General features: G+C 44.6%; 2 non-coding genes and 1 pseudogene across 2 annotated transcripts; all 3 read right to left on the bottom strand.

Annotated features, from left to right (window-relative positions):
* Positions 1-8,520: 8,520 nt before the first annotated feature.
* LOC148664090 (U1 spliceosomal RNA) lies at positions 8,521-8,674 on the bottom strand (annotated as a pseudogene).
* A 6,264-nt stretch (positions 8,675-14,938) lies between these two features.
* Positions 14,939-15,011, bottom strand: trnak-uuu (transfer RNA lysine (anticodon UUU)). Its single transcript has one exon. It is a non-coding gene; the product is annotated as a tRNA-Lys (tRNA).
* Positions 15,012-16,329: 1,318 nt separating this feature from the next.
* Positions 16,330-16,401, bottom strand: trnaa-cgc (transfer RNA alanine (anticodon CGC)). Its single transcript has one exon. It is a non-coding gene; the product is annotated as a tRNA-Ala (tRNA).
* Positions 16,402-20,616: the final 4,215 nt, after the last annotated feature.

Raw genomic sequence — 20,616 nt, 5'->3', positions numbered from 1 at the left:
AATACTACTTGTTGTTACGAACCCTGGCTCCCGGCAACGGAGGAGGCAGAAGTAGGCGTAGCCCCTATCTATCAGTTCACCTATCAGTTTTCCCATTCACCACCACACCCCCGTCTCATCCTACTTAAACACCTGTCCTTCCCTAACTTGTTGCTCAGTGTTGGTTTTCCCTATCGAGCTTCCTGGTTGCGCTTCTTCTACTCTGTGTTTGTCTTGGATTTCGGCTTTCGGTTTTTCCCTTTGGACTTCGGCTTTTCGGATCTCGGCTTGGATTGGTGCTTTCGCTCTGTTTTGGATTTCTGGCTACCTCTGGATTCTCGGATTACTCTACGGACTACGGCTTTGGATTACTCTTCGGCTTCGGTACACGTACCCTTTCGGATATCTGGCTTCCCCTGGACTCTCGGCTCGTTCCTACGATTACTGTTTGCTTTCGGATTACGACTTGGCTTTGTTCGCTCCTGCAAGTGGGTTCACTCACTGGTTCGGTCCCTATTACCGAACTCATAACAGAATACTGAGCCATTTAACATGGACCCAGCGGAGCAACAGGAGATTCGCTCAGCTTTGGATCAGCACGGACAAGCCTTACTCCAGCTCCAGGCTTCTGTCCAACAGATCTCTGCGCACCTGTCTGCAATACCGCCCTTCGGCAATCGAGGAAGCAACGCTGGAGCTGCCCCTGCGGCTCCGCCCCCGCCAGCTGCTACACCTGCCCCTCAACCTCTTCCACTAACTCCACCTGACAGGTTTGACGGCAACCCTACCAAATGTCGGGGCTTTTTAGCACAGTGTGCGCTGGTTCTCAGGCTCCATCCGGAAACCTTTTTTTCTCCTCAGGACAAGATCGCCTTCATAGTTTCACTGCTAACCGGCCGCGCTCTGGAATGGGCTACTGCTCTGCTTGATCGCGGGGCTCCTGAAGTTCAGGATTATGATTTTTTTTTAGAAAAATTTAAGGGGGTTTTTTGTCGCCCCGTAGTTGGCCAAGACTCAGCATTCCGCCTCTCCTCCATCCACCAAGGCCGCCGGTCTGTACATGATTATGCTATTGATTTTCGAGCAGCGGCAGCAGAGACTCACTGGGACGATGAGGTCCTTATTTTTCTTTTCCGTCAAGGACTCAGTGAAGAAATTAAGGACCATCTGGTAAATATGCCACAATTGGGCAATACCTTGGAGGAAGTTATTTCACAGTGTAGCGGCGAGGCTTAATAATAAGACAGAATTAAGTGTTTCTGAGCTTTCCCAAATTAGGCCTCATTTCTCTGTTCATCTCTGTGGTGCAGCCACAGAGAAACCATTCATGCAAGGTGATTTAAGGTCCAAGGACAGCTCCCAAAGGGGGATGCACTTAGCTAAGCCTGGCTATCATGATCAATGGTCACCCATTGGCGCCTATCTGTCTAGGGAGTGCCAGTTGGACATCTGGACTGCATTCCTAAGTGTCAGGACTAAGTGACTCATATCTCACCTTGATCAACCAATCAGGGACTGGTAGGGCCGAGTAACCCACGTGGGACTCTGATGCCCATGGAACTTTCAGCCAATCAATGAGCTGAAGTTCCTCCAGGTAAAAACAGGCAACACAGAGAGCCTGGGAGATTCAGATTCAGATTCAGATTCAACAAGATTCAGACAAGATTCAGAAGGAATTCAAAGGAGAATCCCAAGGGCAGGACATTCTCGCAGCGCGCCTCCTGACCATCCTGAGACTCAGCCCGGACAACCACGGAACGGCCAGTGTGTCCGAGTGCCAGAACTTTATTTGTTCTAAGAGTCTAGAGTTGAGGTTGCCAGAGAGTAACCAGCAGCAGGCCTCGTGAACAGGTCGGAACTGTGGACAGCTGAATTACTATTCAGAACTAGCTCTTCATCAGGAACGAACCGGTCCTCTTCCTGACTTGCTGGGACCCACAGTCATCTTTTCTCCTGTGCACAAACTTTGCTAGTTAAAGCCAACAGTGAGCATCAGCAGCGCACCGTCGCAAGCCGCACAGCACAGCCTGGCACGGAGCCAGAGAGCGCTGATTGGACAGCAACAGCCTGCAACTGTTTCTTTGTGCCCGCAGGAGATCTGAATCCCCAAAGATTGGATGAGTATTCAACTTCAATGCATTACAGCTCGAGAATTCAATTGTTATCCAAACCAGTTGATATCAATTTAATTCCTAAGAGTTATGTACTTGTTTGAGTATCTAATGTAGAAGTTGTAACCAAGTTCACTTTACGAAACGGTCTTAATGAATGATATACTGAACGTATGTCCTCTTGATTTGTGTAACACTTTGTAACTGATTGAATATAGCTTTTGTATTCTGATAACCCTCTCGATAAGATCTGTTAGGTTTATATGCATATTCTATGTATTAATAAATGTATCCTCGTGTATTAGTACCTGTGTGTGTGCGTTGTTTGAGTTATATCGCATGGTTGGATTCTAAAGCCACCAAAAGAATCAACTTTGTGATTTACTGCTACAATTAATAATTGTCTCAGTAAATGCCCAAACCCTACAGAACTGGTGCCTTCAGAGAGCCACTATGATTACATATTTGGCGTCCCTGAACCGGCATAATCTACATTATTTGGCGTCCCTGAACCGGTTTTCTCTACATTATTTGGCGTCCCTGGCACGGGCGTGGCAAGACTGAAATGAGTCAACCAAGCGGAATAATTCAATATAAAACGCCGCGGGTTTCATACACGACAATACAGTGTGCTGAAAGCCGAAAGAAAAAGTTCCCCTTGCTCTTTAAGCAGTGCTTGATTGTTTTGTGATCTTTTGCGATCTACCGGGTTGATTGCATACTTGATCTTGTGGTTTTCTGTGGTAAAACTGTGATTTCGTACTTAAAAGTAATACTCTTTAAGTTTAACGATGGTTGCTAAAAGGTCTGAATTCGAGTCGCTATTAAGCACTCTCTCTAGCAGCGACAGGTCTGACCACGATCTCCGTCATATCTAAATCAGCGGAGAAGCTAGGAGAATAGATCTCCATTCTCTGAGAGAGCTAGCGAAGGACATAGAGAGATTTGACCCCGCAGTGTCAGAGAATAATATCGAGAGTTATATTCAGGACCTCAGGTATACCCTGCAGTACCTGCCAAACGCCACAGAACAGGAGAAAGTGTTTCTGGTCAGGAAAACTACCAGCAGAGCCGTACATGAGTGGATGGCTAGGCAGATGAAAGAAGTCTGTAATGATTTTGAGGAGCTGTGTCAAGCACTTATCGAAGAATACAGTGCGTTTATTGACCCGACTGCCGCGATAGCCGCCGCTCTTAACATTAAGCACGAGAGAGCAGAGTCCCCTCGCGAATATTACGAGAGACTTAGACGAACTTATTTTGCAGGGCGAAATGATGAGGGTTGCGAAGAGAACACACATTTCAAGGGTTTATTCATTGCGAATCTCCACCCGTCAGTCAGAAAGATGATCTTAATGCATACAGATGCACAGACCATGAAAATGACTGATATTAAGAGATTCGTGCAGAAAGCCTGGGAGTATGATGTCCAAAGTCGCTCTGAGCAAAAAGCTGCTAAAGCGACTGTGTTCGCCGTCAGAGCCAGCAGGGTTAATTCCCCCCTGCTCGAAGGAGCACAGGCTCCTGAGCTGGCTAAGCCCCGTTCCAAAGCACTCACACAGGACCGCACCCAGCGTCCTAAGTGCCATGAGAACACCGGGGGAGGGAAAGGGCTAGAAAAAGCTGAACAAAAGGATTTAGTAGCCGCCCGCCTGGCCAGGCTTGAACAAGCTTTATTAGGACAGGGACAACCGCTCCCCAAGGCTGCCGGAAGCGTGAATGAGCTGATACTCTCCACTGGAGGAGGCGGAGACCCGCCCCCTCTCCCTCCCTCAGTCTATCTGATTGAGCGGAAGAGTTCCTGCCTGGATGAGGTCAGCCACTCCCAAGCGAGTGCTGACTCCACCCCTGAAGTCACAGAGCAGGCAGTAAAACGCAGAGGAAAAGCAAGAAGCTTTTACCTCAAGGCTGCCATGGGAGATGTCTTACCCAGTGAGACACTGATTGACACTGAGGTTGAAAGGTGTTTGATGTCACACGGCAAGCTCAAACGGGTAGAAAAAGGAAAGGGCATGCGACTCAGAGAGGAACCTTTGGTGAATCACCAGAAAGGCAAGGTGTGGAAACAGGTCAAGGCTCCTAAGCCTTCTGTACAGAAGGAAAGGGGGGCCAAGAGGCAGACTGTGCTCACACAGTGCCCACCGAACACAGAAGCCCATGCGGAGATTCCTTCTGTTCCCTCTGGACAAGAAATAAAAATATTTTCTTGTTCCCCGGATATGCAGGGAAGTCGTGTCCCGGCCGAGGTCCCAACAGCCTCCCTGCCACAGGAGCAGTGCTCCGAGCAGCTGCTTGATCCACCAGGTAAAGCACACCCCTTTAACATCCCTGAAGAGGAGCAGATCTTCCCACCTGGCGATGAAAAGGAGCTTTCCCTGTGCACCCTGGCACCCAAGAGGGGTCAGGAACACCACCCTGTAGTGGTGGAAGGGATCCAGATGGCAGGAGAGCAGGTTGGTGATGTAGCCCTCACCCTTAGCCCTGAGAGGTCCTCTATTAGTGAGGATCTGCTTGAGCAGCTGTTGCAGGGCCACCGCCAGGTGCCCCTGGTGCAACATTCACAGATTAGACAGGAGGTCCAGCTGGACGCTGAGACTACTGCGCTGTGGATACACCTGATCCCAGATGCCGATTCCCTCTGCTTTGACCCAGGGAACCTGCAGTCAGGTAACATTATTTCTCACAACTACCAGGTAGTGAGTGAGACTGACCTGATTGTTCCTGCCTCAACGGCAGGGTTGCCAACACACCCAGTCCCCAAGAAGGGACAGGGAATGAAAGCCGAGCCAGTTTTCTTACAGCCACCAGCTCAGTCTGTCAGTCTGAGTCTGACCAACAGTGGTTCAGCCAAACTGGAGCTGGATGGTCAAGTCACCCGCCTGCCAGTGCAGGACATCGCAAAGAGGGGTGTCAGAATCCCCGCCTGCACTGAGATGGGCCTGGTGAGTGATAGTAAGTTTAAAGACAGTGAACTAGCTATCCCAGTGCTGGGGCAGCTCCCTGAACCCCTAGCGAGGGAAGGGGGGAGCGAGCAGGTGTCCCACACCCACGCCCAGCGAACGATTGTAAACATGCCGATAGAGGGATTCCTCAATCAGGAGGTGTGCAGGGTGGACCTGAACAGTGAGAATGGGATAACAATCCCAGATCACTCAGGTGCTCCAGATGACCACTCAGCCAAGGGTTAGGCATGCTCCACCGCTGCATCACCCCCTGCAGGGTTCCTAGAGCACAGGCATGAACAAATTGAAAAAGCAGATGCCATGGAAAAGGAGGAGCAGCATCAGCAGCTGCGTCAGATTTCCACAGATCTCCAGGATGTTGGTGCCCAAGATGCCACAGGGCATACTGAGAAAGATACCATGTACGTGCTGCGCCAGCTTAGAAAGGCAACAGTCACTCAGAAGGAGATGACTGGGATCAGCCACCCGAAAATACTTTTGGGTGGACTGATTGCTGCCGCCACTGTTGCACGTTTGCTTTTTCTGGTAGGTTTGTGTGCTACTGACACTCTCCCCCTGACTGCCCCAAGAAGGCAGGTGTCTGAGATGCCAGAGGGTAGTGACAGACTGTATCAACAGCAGCAAAAGTTGGAAAGCTTAGGGAAAACCCTACAGGCAACTTCCTATGCAACAGGGTTAAACTTTATTCCCCAACCAGTGGACATGATTGTTGGTGTTATACAGTGGGTTTATGCTTGTGTGCAACAGGCCAGAATGTTGACACAAAACCTGTTAAGGGAGCTTAGTGCCACTGTAGCCAGTCTAGCCATGGCACAATTCCCATACCACTTGATTCCACTCTTCTCAGTAGAGGAGTATGTGACATTAACCCCATCGCTCATAGCTCACCCAGAAGGCATTCCAGGATTGAATTCGGTTCCAAATCTTGAGATGGGTATGGCTACCAAAGCTATCCATTGGCTGTGTCTAAACGATTCACCAATGAAGGGTGTAAAGCTACTAACGAGCAGAGGGAGGTTAATGAACCCCATGAAGAGCAGGTGGGACGTAAATGGCTGGTCAACACACCACATTTAACTGTCACCATGACTTGTGACAGGCATGATACAGCTACCGCAATGCAGCTACCTAATCAAACAGTTTTCCTGCAAGTTCCCGAGGAGGCCATAGTACAGCTTGAACTTAACACTGTACTGTCTAGAACCAGACAACATAAGACCAAACTTGAGGTCGTTGATGCCTTCAGGTGCCACACTATTGAATTGGATAGAAATCCAAGAAACAGCAAACCCTGAAGAAGTACAGGTAGTTAGTTTGCTTTAATGGAACAAACCTCCAAACCACCCTAGCAGATACCCAACACAGGTGTTGTGGTTTATCGGGGGGCTGGGAACAGGAACTGGTGTTATTGTAACACTGCTGCTGGGTAGCTGGATCATGACTGACAGTGTACTCTGAATGCTGTGCTCTCACATCAAGATGTACTCCGGGTAGCATGAATGAGTCAAAGGTAGCATGTCAAAAGAAAGGAAGTGACTTCTCCCAAAATATCTACTACAGAGGTATCAGATATTGACAGTGAACTTCCTGATGTGTAATTCCTAGACTTAGATAATGTCTCCTACCGTCTTTATACATACTCCAGATGTTATTCATCCTGTTTGTATCCAATGCTGGTTCCGGTATGAATTCTCGAGGAGTAATGTAGACATTTAAGATTAATGTTCTAATGGCAAGGGACATCATTTAACTCTGTTTTGTTTTGAAGGCAACAATGCCTCGGGACCTCGTGACCTTCAAAAAGGGGGGATATGTAGTGGCTTAATAATAAGGCAGAATTAAGTGTTTCTGAGCTTTCCCAAATTAGGCCTCATCTCTCTGTTCATCTCTGTGGTGCAGCCACAGAGAAACTATCCATGCAGGCTGATTTAAGGTTTCCTTTGATAAGGTTTCCTAGGACAGCTCCCAAAGGGGGATTCACTTAGCTAAGCCTGGCTATCATGATCAATGGTCATCCATTGGCGCCTATATGTCTAAGGAGTGCCAGATGGACATCTGGACTGCATTCCTAAGTGTCAGGAGTAAGTGACTCATATCTCACCTTGATCAACCAATCAGGGACTGGTAGGGCCGAGTAACCCACGTGGGACTCTGATGCCCATGGAACTTTCAGCCAATCAACGAGCTGAAGTTCCTCCAGGTAAAAACAGGCAACACAGAGAGCCTGGGAGATTCAGAGGGGGATTCTGTGAGAATTCTGTGGACTTTTCTAAAGGGAATTCAAAGGAGAATTCCAGGGCAGGACGGCCAAGGAGCAGAAGGCTCCCAAGGGTAGGACATTCTCGCAGCACGCCTCCTGACCATCCTGAGACTCAGCCCGGACAACCACGGAACGGCCAGTGTCTCCGAGTGCCAGAACTTTCCTTTGTTCTAAGAGTCTAGAGCGGAGGTTGCCAGAGAGTAACCAGAGGATCCACCCGAGGTTAGCACCAGCAGCAGGCCTCGTGAACAGGTCGGAACTGTGGACAGCTGAATCACTATTCAGAACTAGCTCTTCATCAGGAACGAACCGGTCCTCTTCCTGACTTGCTGGGACCCACAGTCATCTTTTCTCCTGTGCACAAACTTTGCTAGTTAAAGCCAACACTAACTAGCTGGTCAGTGAACATCAGCAGCGCACCGTCGCAAGCCGCACAGCACAGCCTGGCACCGAGCCAGAGAGCGCGGATTGGACAGCAACAGCCTGCAACTGTTTCTTTGTGCCCGCAGGAGATCTGAATCCCCAGAGATTGGATGAGTATTCAACTTCAATGCATTACAGCTCGAGAATTCAATTGTTATCCCAACCAGTTGATATCAATTTAATTCCTAAGAGTTATGTACTTGTTTTGAGTATCTAATGTAGAAGTTATAACCAAGTTCATTTACGAAACGGTCTTAATGAATGATATACTGAACGTATGTCCTCTTGATATATGTAACTCTTTGTAATTGACTGAATATATATCTTTTGTATTCTGATAACCCTCGTGATAAGATCTGTTAGGTTTATATGCATATTCTATGTATTAATAAATGTATCCTCGTGCATTAGTACCTGTGTGTGTGCGTTGTTTGAGTTATATCGCATGGTTGGATTCTAAAGCCATCAAAAGAATCAATTTTGTGATTTACTGCTACAATTAATAATTGTCCCAGTAAATGCCCAAACCCTATAGAACTGGTGCCTTCAGAGAGCACACTACATTACATTTTGGCTATGGCAACATTACAACAGCAAAACGACTGACTTTGAAAAGGGAATGAATGTCCGGAAGGAGTAGTGTAACCAGCTTGAAATGCTTCTCCGGACCTCTAACTAAAAGAAACCGGGAACAAGCAGTGGCATCGACTCCTTTCGAACTGGGATCTTATCGCAGCTCGTGGTGTCGTAACTCTTCTGTATCTGATATTGGACCAAGCACATCAGGGGAGAGCGCGAACGCAGTCCCCCACTACCAGAAATGATGCAGTCGAGATTCCCACATTAGGGGAATTCGCAGGGGTCAGCACAGTCGGAGTGCAATAGCCGAGCCTCGATCTGGGTGAACCTCCTTCTTGATCCCCAGCTCCTCGCCCCGCACACCACCGCGTCCTGCTGGGCCCACTCTTTCGTACACTCACACGCCACACTAACACTCAAAAGGGTGGGCAAAACGAGAAAACGAGCGCGCCGTTTCCTACACATCTGCAGTCGCGATTGCGCATTCGCAGCATGTCCCGGGACACAATTCGGCCTCATTTGCATAACACCAGACCGGCAGATCGCTACGCAAGCTCGCGTCGTGCGCCTGCCACACACCGAACAAACACCGGAGCCTTTTCAGCAATTTCCAAAAAACGGGCCTGCTTGCCTGCCCACAAGGCTCCGTCTCTTACCCGCTCTCCAGAGCCTGCTGCCTTTTGTGCCGTTCTCTCGGCACCGCTGCAGCGCACACAACTCCTGCAGCGCGGGGAGAAAGTTTCCACGCTCCGCTGCAGGGAAGGCTCGCTGTGGAGCTTAGTACCGATAACACTGCTGATATTGATGGAGCAGAAACAAGTGATGTATTGGCAGCTTTATCTGGGGCGAGCAGTCCTGGAACAACTACAAAAATGTTAGGATTCAGAGGAAGAAATATTTTTCCACCTCACCCAATCCTGTTGCATTAACGAAGCTGAAGTTGGCTGCTTATTCGCCACCTTCTTATTCGCATTTTTCGTTCCACCTTATAAGATGCTACTGTGATGTTATGCCGCCTTTCGCCTGTAGATGGCTCTCTATAGTTATTTTTAAAAATACTAATCTGAGTGGATTACTGGACATAGCCTCAGTAAAGAGGAATATGTAAATAATTATTATCCAAATTGCATTTTTGTATGAAACACATTTAAGAAAATCGAAAACCAATTTTCAAAACTCACAATAACACAAACTGGCATGTTAGACGACAAGTAAATAAGACGAAAGCAAACCATTAATTCACTGGCATTTTCTGCATATTTACCACGACCTTGCCTTCTGATTATTAAAAGTCTCAAAATCTTGCATTTTGCAAGAAATGTTAATATGGCGTCTACAATGGGACATTTAGAACATGGCATGTGAGAATATGGTTAACCGAAGATGAGCAAAGGGTGATGGCACTTTCTGCTTATTGCTATGACCCTCCCTCCTGATTATAAAATAGTCTCACAATTCTGCCACTGAGGTAATGTGACAAATTATGAAAATCATTAAGTATGAGAAAATTTACTGTACCATTTTTTAAATATGACCTTCTGAACATGTAAGGATTAACAGTCAACAAAATAGCACCCCTTCTGCTGATTTACTTTTTCCCTCCTTCCTTGTCACCAGAACATCCTAATATTCCGACACTAAGGTAGGAGAGACAAAATCACTTATCATGTACATTTGTAATTACGACACGTCACTGTTGCATTTCTGCGTTGTGACATGTAATACCCACAGTGGAAATTCATAGTTGTGATTATAGGAATGTTATACAGTATATCAGGTGGGTAGCTGCGTCAGCATGCGTAGGCTGCAAAGGAACAAGTAAAGGATTATTCCATGTTGAAAAGAGAAGAAAGGAAACACACCGTTTCGGCTGTGGAGCCTTCTTCAGGTGTGAGAAAGACAGGGCAGTATGCAAAGATTATTATCCTTTTATCTTTGCTGATTGCAGTTTATCTTTGATGACAGCATCAAAGACGTTAAGGAATTTTTACACCTAATAAACAGACACTTTTTTTGAACACCCTTATTTACTGTTAACAAAAGAGCTGACATGTATTATGTGTGAAAGAAAGCTGCTAAACAGCTCGACCTGCTGCCCCCTATGAAAGACACAGTCACTCATAGAATTATTGAAATGGCGGATGGTTTCAAAAGTACACTGGTAGAGCGCGTTAAGATGAGCAGATGCTTTTCATTGCAATTAGGTGAGTCTGTAATCGATTTGGCCAATTCACTCGTTTATGTTAGATATGAGTTTGAGGGTATACTCACCACTATACTAACAAGGAAGACATCGCTCTCTCTGACCCCAGGCATCGTGTCTTGACCCACCATGCTGGAAGCCGACGTGTACTGTGATTCCTTTACAGAGCAGAAATGACAACCGAGGAGCCGAGAGATCATTTCAGCATTTCGCGTCGGAACGGAAAACACAACCGACCAACTCGGAATGACTTGCTTTTGACGCTTTTCAAAGCATTCTTTGTGCACAACGACTGTGCCGCCTAGCAGATACAAATGGGTTGTACAACTTCGAACTAGCAAATGCAAGAGGGCTAAGCCCCCTCTCTTTTAGCCCAGGTTCGATCTGTCTCCCAGAATCACCAGGGCGCACACACACACACACCCGTGTGCCCTGGTGATTCTGGGAGACAGATCAAACGTTGAAGTGCTCTGCTTCATTTCTAAGGGCAAATCAACATTCACTCCTACCCCGTGAAAAGAAAAGACAGCGTCCACAGCAACAACAGCTCAAGTCTCTGAACAGGAGCTAAGCTGCCCCCATCTCCTCTGCTCTGCTCTGCTCTGCTCTGCGGCTCCTGCGGAGTGGAGTCCTGCCTGGAGCAGTGTTTGCAGGCGGCGGCTCCCCGCGCCCTGTCTGTGCGTCGTGTCCAAGAGCTCCTGGGAGGAAGAGAGAGCCCTCCCACTCGGGGGCTTTTCCACGGTCTGTGTGAGGAGGGGCGGGTATGTCCAGTAGCTTATCGAGCATGTTGTGTATCTTAATAAAGAGCCTTTCTTATATGATTTAGACTATTTTATTGACTACACAAATCACGCTCTCACAACATATGTTCCCCGCCTTCTACTCTCTCGTTCTGTTGTCTCGCGATGTCTATTCACTATACTACATCCCTTCCTTTGTTATTTTTAAAGTCTATAACTTTACCATACAATTGTAACAATTTTATATCAACACACAGTAAACGGTTATTAACTATTACAACAAAATGTATATAAACCCTTTCATTTCTATTCAATACATTCATCTTTTTTTACAACAATTTCTATGCGTACCAACCCAAATTTTAGTTCAATTTCTACTTAAGTCACTTCTAAATATCACCTCATTTCTAGCAGTCTAAGCAACATCTACATAGATAACACAAACAAAATAGGGCAATTTAACATTTGGAGAGCTATGCAAGTCCTGTATTTTTAAATGTCTCTGTAATGAGCCGGTTTCCTGATAACCCTGCCACTAATGGTTGTTACGTTACTTCTGGGTAAAGTTACTGGCTCTCCTACGGATGTACTCTCCACTGTCTGAGGACTCGGCACTTCCTGCACGTCAGAAAGTCCTGTATTCTCAGCATTTTCTGTTTCTGCAGATTCAAAATCAAGATCCAATGGAGGAGCGTGTCAAAGTTGTTTTACATTTCTCATTATTTTTGAGCCATCTTCCACATTCACTAACTCAAAAGAGTTACAAGAGGTGTTTCTCAATAACACATAGCGAGTGTCTTTGAACTTGGCATCCAATTTACCGGTGTCTAGGCCAGCCACAAACACTATGTCACTGACCTTGAAGTTATGATCCGTGTCTGGTCTGCATATAATTTCATTTTGTGTGCATACTCCTCATGATGTCTATGGATATCTTTTGTCTTTTGAATGTCCCTTGGCTCTTCTTCTTTCTTTTCCACGTTTGGTAATTTAGTCCGGATATCACGCCCAAAGATAAGATTAGCTGGGGTTTCTCCAGATGCCCTGTGTGGTGTTGATCTATAAGTCAGCAGAATCTTAGGGAGTTCCTCTCTCTCTTTTTTCCTTCTGTCACAGCTGCTCTTAAGGCCTTTTTCACGTATCTGTGAAATCTTTCAATTTTGCCATTACATCTCGGATAGTAAGGTGATGCACGGATGTGTTTAATTCCACAATTAGTCAGAAATGATTCAAACAACTGTCCTATGAATAGCCTGCCATTATCTGTTACTACCTCTAGTGGATAACCAAATCGTGCAAAGATGTTCATCAGCTCTCTAATAACTGTGGCTGAAGATATGTCTGATACAACAACCGCCTCAGGTTAAGAAGTATAATAGTCTATGACAGTCAATATGTATTCATTCTGAATGGGAATGCTCAATTTTGTCCAAGGCCTTGGTGGTAATTCAAGTGGTTGGAGAGGTTGATCCTCCTGCAATGGCTGATTCAACACACAAGTGCAACAATTCCTGATTAGTCTTTCAACATCACTGTCCATGTTGGGCCAGTAAAATTTGCTTCTCAGGTACTGTTTTGTACGAACCACACCCTGATGTGTCTCATGTGCTATTTTCAATGCTTGTCTGATTTTTGTTTTCGGTAACACAATCCTCTGTCCTCTTAAAAGCAGTCCATCATATGTAGATAACTCCAACCTACACCTGTGGTATGGCTGCAGTTCATCTGGAATTGGATTAGACCATTGTCCTTTTTCCACCATGGACATCAACAATTTCAATGTGTCATCTTCGTTTGTTACTTGTTTAAGTTCCTCAAGTGTCAGTGGATGCCGTTCATAAGTGCTGATTGAAAGCACTCTATCAACATAGGTATCTACGTAACCAGTGTCTTCTGTGTCTGGTAAAGGAAGACGTGACAATGAGTCTGCAACATTGGTTTTCCCTACTATGTGTTCAATTTTGCAATCATACGGCTGTAATCTCAATCCAAGTCTTTGTATCCTGGGTGGTAACAATGTTGCCTTTTTGGGATTGAACATGTAAATGAGGGGTTTATGATCCATTTGAAGTGTGAACTTGCCTCCCCATAAATATGTCCTAAAATGTTCCACTGCCCAAACACAACCCAAGGCTTCACGCTCTATTTGCGAGTAATGCCTTCCATGGCGCAAGCTAAACGAAAAGTCCGAAAATTCAGAAGTTCGTTTCTACCAGCAAGAGAACTAAAATCTGCAGTGTTCTGCTCGCTTTGAATCCGTCAAGCACTCATCTCTCGTCGCCATAAATGTTGTGTATCTTAATAAAGAGACGTTTTTATATTATTTTAACTATTTTATTAACTACACAGATCACACCCTTACACCATATATTCCTGCCTTCTACTCTCTCGTTCTGTTGTCTCGCGATGTCTACTCACTATACTACATTTAGCAGGACTTCTTGTTGCAGTTGAGCTCAAAGCTGGAGATGATCTCCATATTCTACCGCAGTAACTAGTCCGAAACGTAGGACACAGTACACACTTTTTAAGTGAACTCAGGTTGTTAAAAAATTAAACCAGCGATCTGTCACAGAAACGTATGCCGGTCTCCCGCGCAACAACCGAGGGTACTCAGCACTATACTAAAGAGGAGCGCTTGTCTGCAGCTGAGTGTCAGCTCTGTTTACTGTCAGCAGTCATTGCCTCATTTCCAAAGACTTTTTCACCTGCTTTCAGCTTTCAAAGACGGTCATAAACGCTCAAGAAGTAATTCATGTCAGTTGGAAGTCTGTTTCTGTTGTCTCAGCTCTTGATAAAGAAAAGCCGTGCGTGGGAGACTCTCTCTCAGAAGAAGTTTACCGTCACCCTGCGAGGGAGACGAGCCATCAATCACCGAGGCAACCACTGAGACAGTTAACATTAAACACGTGAAATGCGAGATGTTGTGATTTTTTTCCCGCTTAAGGCTTCTATCGTTTCTACTCTAACGAGAAAGGCCTCTTTATTAGAAGTGAGATTTTAACAAACCTCTCCAGGGTTAACTGCGACCTGAACGCAACGCCTAAGACCATAGCAGCGCTCAATAAAAATGATCAGAAACCGAAAGCGCTTCTTATCCGGATCAGTATATTCCGATACCACTGGTTCTACCGAAGAAATAAGAAAAGCCGAACTCAAAGCACTGTGTTGCCATTACGGGTACTCTGTCTGCAGCTGCTTTAAGATCTACTCACACCGTGTTGCCATTTAGGCTACCTAGTTAAAAAAAAACTTATCGTCACCTTTTTGAACGTGATTATTAGACACCCGTTAAATCTCCACCGAGGTTTCTTGAGAGATCGTTCAGCGAGCGAGTAATAAAAACTACGTCGCTTCCAACCTCTGCTGTCACTGTAAACTCGGACGTGATGTTCTGCAGATGTGCAGTGTGCCTTTCCTCTTGTCGTATTCAAGAGTACTCACTGTGTGAGCTCCTCACTGCGTGTTCTGTACTCTACTGTGATTTAATTTAGATGATTACGTGGAGTAGAGTGACAAGATCTACTTGAACATTTTCGGTTTGTGAAATGAAACACTAAATACACTACTGTAAATACAAGTAATGGACATTTAAAATAACCACAGTACAGCTAGAAGAGTGAAAGATAAAAGACTATTTAGAATGACATTCACAATAGACACAATAAGAACAGCACAACCGCCCGAACAGGGACTTGAACCCTGGGCCCTCAGATTAAAAGTCTGATACTCTACCGACTGAGCTATCCGGGCTCTGATAGAAAGACTACACTGTCTGGATCCTCGCGAGTCACGTGTCTCTTGTGCCGAAGAGTAGTCATACCTGACCCGTCTGCAATGACCACTGACAGACTTTATCCAGAAGCGACGGCACCACTCCCAGTAGAATGAGTGAGAAATACAGCATGACATGGGTAGTTAAGGGGCTCCCACAATCCATCTTTCCTCACATTACTGATTTTTTTCAATAGCATTTTGACCTTTTTTCACATTCAGATTTTTTTCTCATTTAATAAAATCTTTTAATCAACAACATTAAAAAGAAAACAAATGGAACGTTTTTTGGAACAATAAAAAATATTTCAATGCCTTGGTTGTATACGTGTGCACACCCTTTATAAAGGGAGTTGCAACACTGCTGAAATTTAAAGAGCATATCTGTAGAGAAAACAGCCTTGATGTTAAGCTTAGGGAGCCTGTCTTTTCGAAATTCTATTTCTTAACACCTTGCACAGCCTCCCGACAGACTAATAAATATTTGTTGGAGAAATTGGCTCACACACCGGAAGACACACGTTTATTTACGTTAGAGTATGTGAATAACAGTTTAACCGAAAAAGTTTGTAATTGTGATTTTGTTAAAATTCAATAAATCGTCTATCAACAGTTAGAATTTATTAAGAAATTGTTTTATTTCATAAACTATAAGACAATTCAGAGAGTTTATAGGTCATATCCGTCGCTTATGTTCTTTTAACTCTAGAGTTCAGGATCCAAACCCAGCTGCGGACGATTGTGTTTCTTGAATCTCTTGTAATCATCAAAAGTCGATGTGTAGTCCTTCAGTACTTTCTCGAGTTGTGCCATGGATATTTTATACATTCAATACTTGTCATGCTCTTTTGCATTTTCCTTAACAAACGGAAAAAGTTCAAAGTGTGTTTATGGCAGTGTTTCACATCTACACGAAAGCACTTTCGTGTCCTGTAACAGTACAGGACACGCAGTGAGGAGTTCGTGAAGCTTTCAGTTTAGTGCGGAGTTCAGAAGGAGGATTCGCTCGCTGAATGATCTCTCAGGAAATCCCGGGCGAGATTCAACAGGTGTTTTCTGCAACAGCCATGACGAGTGTGAAGCAATCTCAGGATTTCCTGAATTTGAACTAAATTATTAGTTCAAATAATTTAGGATTTAACAGAACTAAAAGAGGTACATTTAAAACAGCAGCGCAACTCTGCAGCACGTCGAGTGTGCCTGCATTTAATTGTGTAAACCTGGCTCTCTCTGAACACAAGCAAAGAGTTCTCACTCAACAGAAGACTGCGATGTGAGTACTGTAATATAAAGCACCTGGAGACGCCAGGAATTGAACCCGGGACCTCATACATGCGAAGCATGCACTCTACCACTGAGCTACATCCCCGATGAAAAATGTTATGGAACAGACTTAGAGATGTGCAAATGCTCACTGATCACACCACTCACGAAGAATGCCTGCACTTTCCCACTTTCGCATTTCTTCTACTACAGAGTAAATTCATAGGAATGAAAAAATAAGGAAGGAAAAATAATCGCATCGAAGCTTCAAGAGACTGGGCACAAATTGATCTGTTATTTTTGCATCCAGTTACATGGGCGACGGTGGTTGATTCCCAGATGGGGGAGTGCTTTTTTTCTACCTCCTTACTCGACTGTCTTTCAATTCTATTTTATTTGAAAGCTTTTTGCATCTTTTAAGTGCTCTTGATTAAACTATGCATAGAAAAACAGCAGTGCTGATGATTTCACGTAAAAGGGTGAAACGACGCCCCAACCACAGGAATGGTAACAGGAAGGATCGTGTTCTTATTTAATATGTCCTTTTGAGATGTCTTGTCAATGCACACAGGCGGTAGAGCTGAATAATTTACTTTTAGTGGTGTTTTTAAACAAAGATGGAACACGTTCTTTCTATACCAGGAAGAAAGGAGCAGACTTTACCTTTAAGAGGCAAAAATGACACCTTATCAAAGCTAATATTAATTAAAATGACATCACAACAAAAGAGTGGAGGCTTGAGTGAATAAAGCCTTGAGTGGAGCCTTGAGCTTTCATTGGACGTCTGTGTCTCCATAACTTTGTAGGTGAGAGAGAGGATTGTGATAATTTGCAGGTGCTTCTCGGAAGTGCGTTGTTGGTACAGGCGCCTTCCAAATAATTGAGTCAGGTTTGAATCCCAACCAGTGCAAACCCAAATCTTTTCAAGATAATCTGTGGTCCGCTAACACATCTTTTGAAACACTACAACAGGTAACACCCCGTGTGAAACATCATGAGCATCTGTTAAACCTCTCTACCTACCCGTTCCTCACAGAGACATGACGAGGGTCTAAAGGGACATTTTGAGCCGTAGAAACATTTTATCATTCTGTACTTTCCTGTGCAGTCAGGCCAGTTCCACTTTAACTGCGCCCGACAACGGAGGTCGTTTTGAAATCAACGAGAGTAAAGGGACACTGCACGTCTGCAGAACATCACGTCCGAGTTTAAGGACAGCAACATCAGAGATTGGAAGCTAGGGAGTTTCAGGTCTGTGTTTTTATTATAGGTTCAAGAAAATCTGAATACCTTTTCAAGAAGTATTTCAGAATCCCAGTCAAATCCAGTACGAATGCCGCATGGATCTGCATTGTACAATTAGTATACTGTTTGTCCGTTGAATCAAACACGCCTTATGAAGCATTTCTAAAACAGGAGAGATCGTTAGGGAATGCGTCTTCCTGTAAAAATAAAATGACTTCAAGGGCACTATAAGCAGAGGTGCTCTACAGAAGAACTATAGCCAGAGATGCCAAAGAGGTAGAGATTTCACCACGTGAGAGAAAGCATCTCAGAAAACGAAGTTGCGGTCGTTTCCACGCCTTATAAAACCACTAGGTCAAACAACAAGAGCTGAAGAGCCGCTGTTGATAGTAACGCGGCCGAGTGCTCTAAGGAGCTGGCTTAAACCTCCAGTCTCTTCAGGAGCATCTGTTGGAGTCGCACTGCTACAGCGTATCTCCTTGTTAAGTATCCCTTTTATTGTTGTTGCTGCCTCCAGGCGATGTAAACCAGATTCAGAAAAAAAATAATTTGGACAACATTATTCCCATGTTTCCTTAAAGGTGTAGTGGAATAGTGGTAAGGCGTCAGTCTCGTAAATCAAAGATTGTGGTTTCAAAACCCACCTGTGCCTGTTTCAAAGTCTTCAAAAAAACTTGCAATGTAGGAGTCTCAATAGTAAGAGAACATAACTGTTGCCAGTGATTAGTATTCGTGCATATCCTGCCTTGCTTTTTAGTCGACAAAGCTTGTCTCTCTTCACACCGATCTTCCGAATGATCGCCTCAGCTTTGGAAGGAACATGCGCTTGGTACAGCCCCCCACTCCATGGTCTGATCACAAACAGATCTGGTGAGCTGTCAGTCCAGGTTGGAAGAAACATTCGAAAGCACTAAAAATCTGACTTAGGAACGAGAAGACCGTGTTTTTTTAACCGAGTAAACGATAAAATAATATACTGCCTGCAAGTTCAAGTTTAAAGGTCAAGTTCAAGTTTATTGTCATTATACTCATACGCAGGTATATGGTATAACGGAATGCTATTTAGCTAGCTCTCGGACATAAGTAGTACAAAGAAAAAAACACAACAACAATACAATTGTATAATAAAAGAAAGACAGAGACAACAGCCGATGTGCAAAAAACAACAGGTAGTGTGCAAAACAACAAAAAGGTAACAGGTTATGTGGAAAAACATGCATCAAAAGAATGAAATAAAGGGATAGAAATGATGGGGAGTGAGCTTTTGACATGTATGGTAGAGGTAGATTTTCAATGTGTGTTTGGGTTTTTGGTAAGAAAGAAGGCACCGTGAGGTTCAGATCATAGGTGAGAGGTGAGGAGAGAGTGAGAGAGGCTGGGAGTTTAATAGTTTGATAGTGCGGGTGTAAAAACTGTCTCTGAGTCTGGTGGTCCGGGCCCGAATGCTCCGGTACCGTTTTCCATGTCATGCTAAACGCCACAAATTGTGTTTGTCCAGTCGTTTCAATCGTCCTAAAGTTACAGAAAATCGGATGAGACTGGTGCAATCAGCACACATTTTTTCAGGATAGTCGAGCGGTTTAAAACAGCAAATTCACAGCTTCGTGTCTTTTAAGCTTTGTGTTTCACTCTCCAAATAGAGGCACGAGTTCAAATCCCACTCCCGACAGTCAGGCGTTTTACCCTGTCTTTACCTGCCTTTACACTGTTTCAGTCTTGTTGTGCTCGCTGACAATCACAGTACGAGGAAAACGGAGAAACTGCTTAGCAAAAACATAACGGACAGAAAAAAGCTTCATAAACACGTGAATGTGATTAGCACCGGTAAGGTATGCATTCAAATGTTTAAGGCAGATTTATAACAGCAGCAGAAGAAAGGTGCAGCACAATGCAATTTGTGAGAATTCGCGGGTTTTTATGCTGCTTGGACTTCTTTCGAGCCTATGAGGTGACCCCCGTTTTATTTTCATTTTCAAACTTCAGAACCGAATAACAAAGAGGTTTCATGTGTGACAGCATTCCGTTGCAAATACCGTTTCCACGATGTATTCAGCGACGGGAATGAAATATTTTAGTGCTGGCTCAAATGCGAGGAATTTCAGAAAAACCTGGAAAAGCAACGCCTGCAGTAAATGACAAATTTAAAGCGTGTAGTCAGCATGAACAGAACAACGCAATGCTCTGTAAAAACAACCTGAAGCCGCAATTAGTCTTTTATCTCGGGCAGTTCATTCCGATACGATGTTTCCGCAGAATAAATGAAATGCCGAACTTGCCGAGCAAGTTTAATACTTGCTTGTGAGCCCTAGATAAATTGGCTGCTGCAATTTCAGCAAGCGGAGTTCTGTTCAGCTGCCTGTAGTACACATTGCGGATTCCTTTTGTGAGGGCACGGGCAATCTTTCAACGATAAGGCTGACGTGCCTGTCGAAATTGTGTTTCCCTTTCACTGTGTTGTATTTGCCCTACTCGTACAACGTCAATTGTGATGTCATCATTGCCCATTGGTTTGTGTCTTGTCATTATGTATTTTACATTACAGGAACTGAAAGTACTGAACTGAAGGTAGGAACTGAAAGTACAGACTGCTTTAATCATAATAATTTTTTTTTCTGCTGTTCTCTTTCCTGATGTATTGGTATTTGAAGGCTATTGGACAGTAAGGATTTATCTTCCTGAACTTGCTATATAAGATATGGGTCCATGGTCATCTTAGTTTAGATGTACCTTTTAGAGGTGGTATTATTCTCCATTGTTCAGCCTTCAGACATACTTTGAAAGTTTTAGGCACAGACATAATCTTTCTTAATCCCCTTTTATCCTGAGGTGACATCCCAGGCACGCTTGCCCCCTGGGAATATTCACTGTGCTCTTCAGGCTTTTTTTCTGATTCTACACAGATTTTTTCTCCTTCAAACATGTCACCACTGTCTGTGCTGCCGTGTGAGCCCATGCATCTTCTGTATCTTCTGATGAACTTCTGAGCTCTGTGTTGCCTTCCAAACTATGTCTCTCACTTTGACTTGAAATATTGACTATAGATTGTGTACCGTCATCTGGTTTGGAATCCTTACCA

This window comes from Lepisosteus platostomus, chromosome 5 (assembly GCF_059453375.1).
Source record: "Lepisosteus platostomus isolate fLepPlt1 chromosome 5, fLepPlt1.hap1, whole genome shotgun sequence".
Taxonomy (NCBI): domain Eukaryota; kingdom Metazoa; phylum Chordata; class Actinopteri; order Semionotiformes; family Lepisosteidae; genus Lepisosteus; species Lepisosteus platostomus.
The sequence above is the reverse complement of the archived record's forward strand: the minus strand, read 5'-3'. Positions and strand labels throughout refer to the sequence as shown.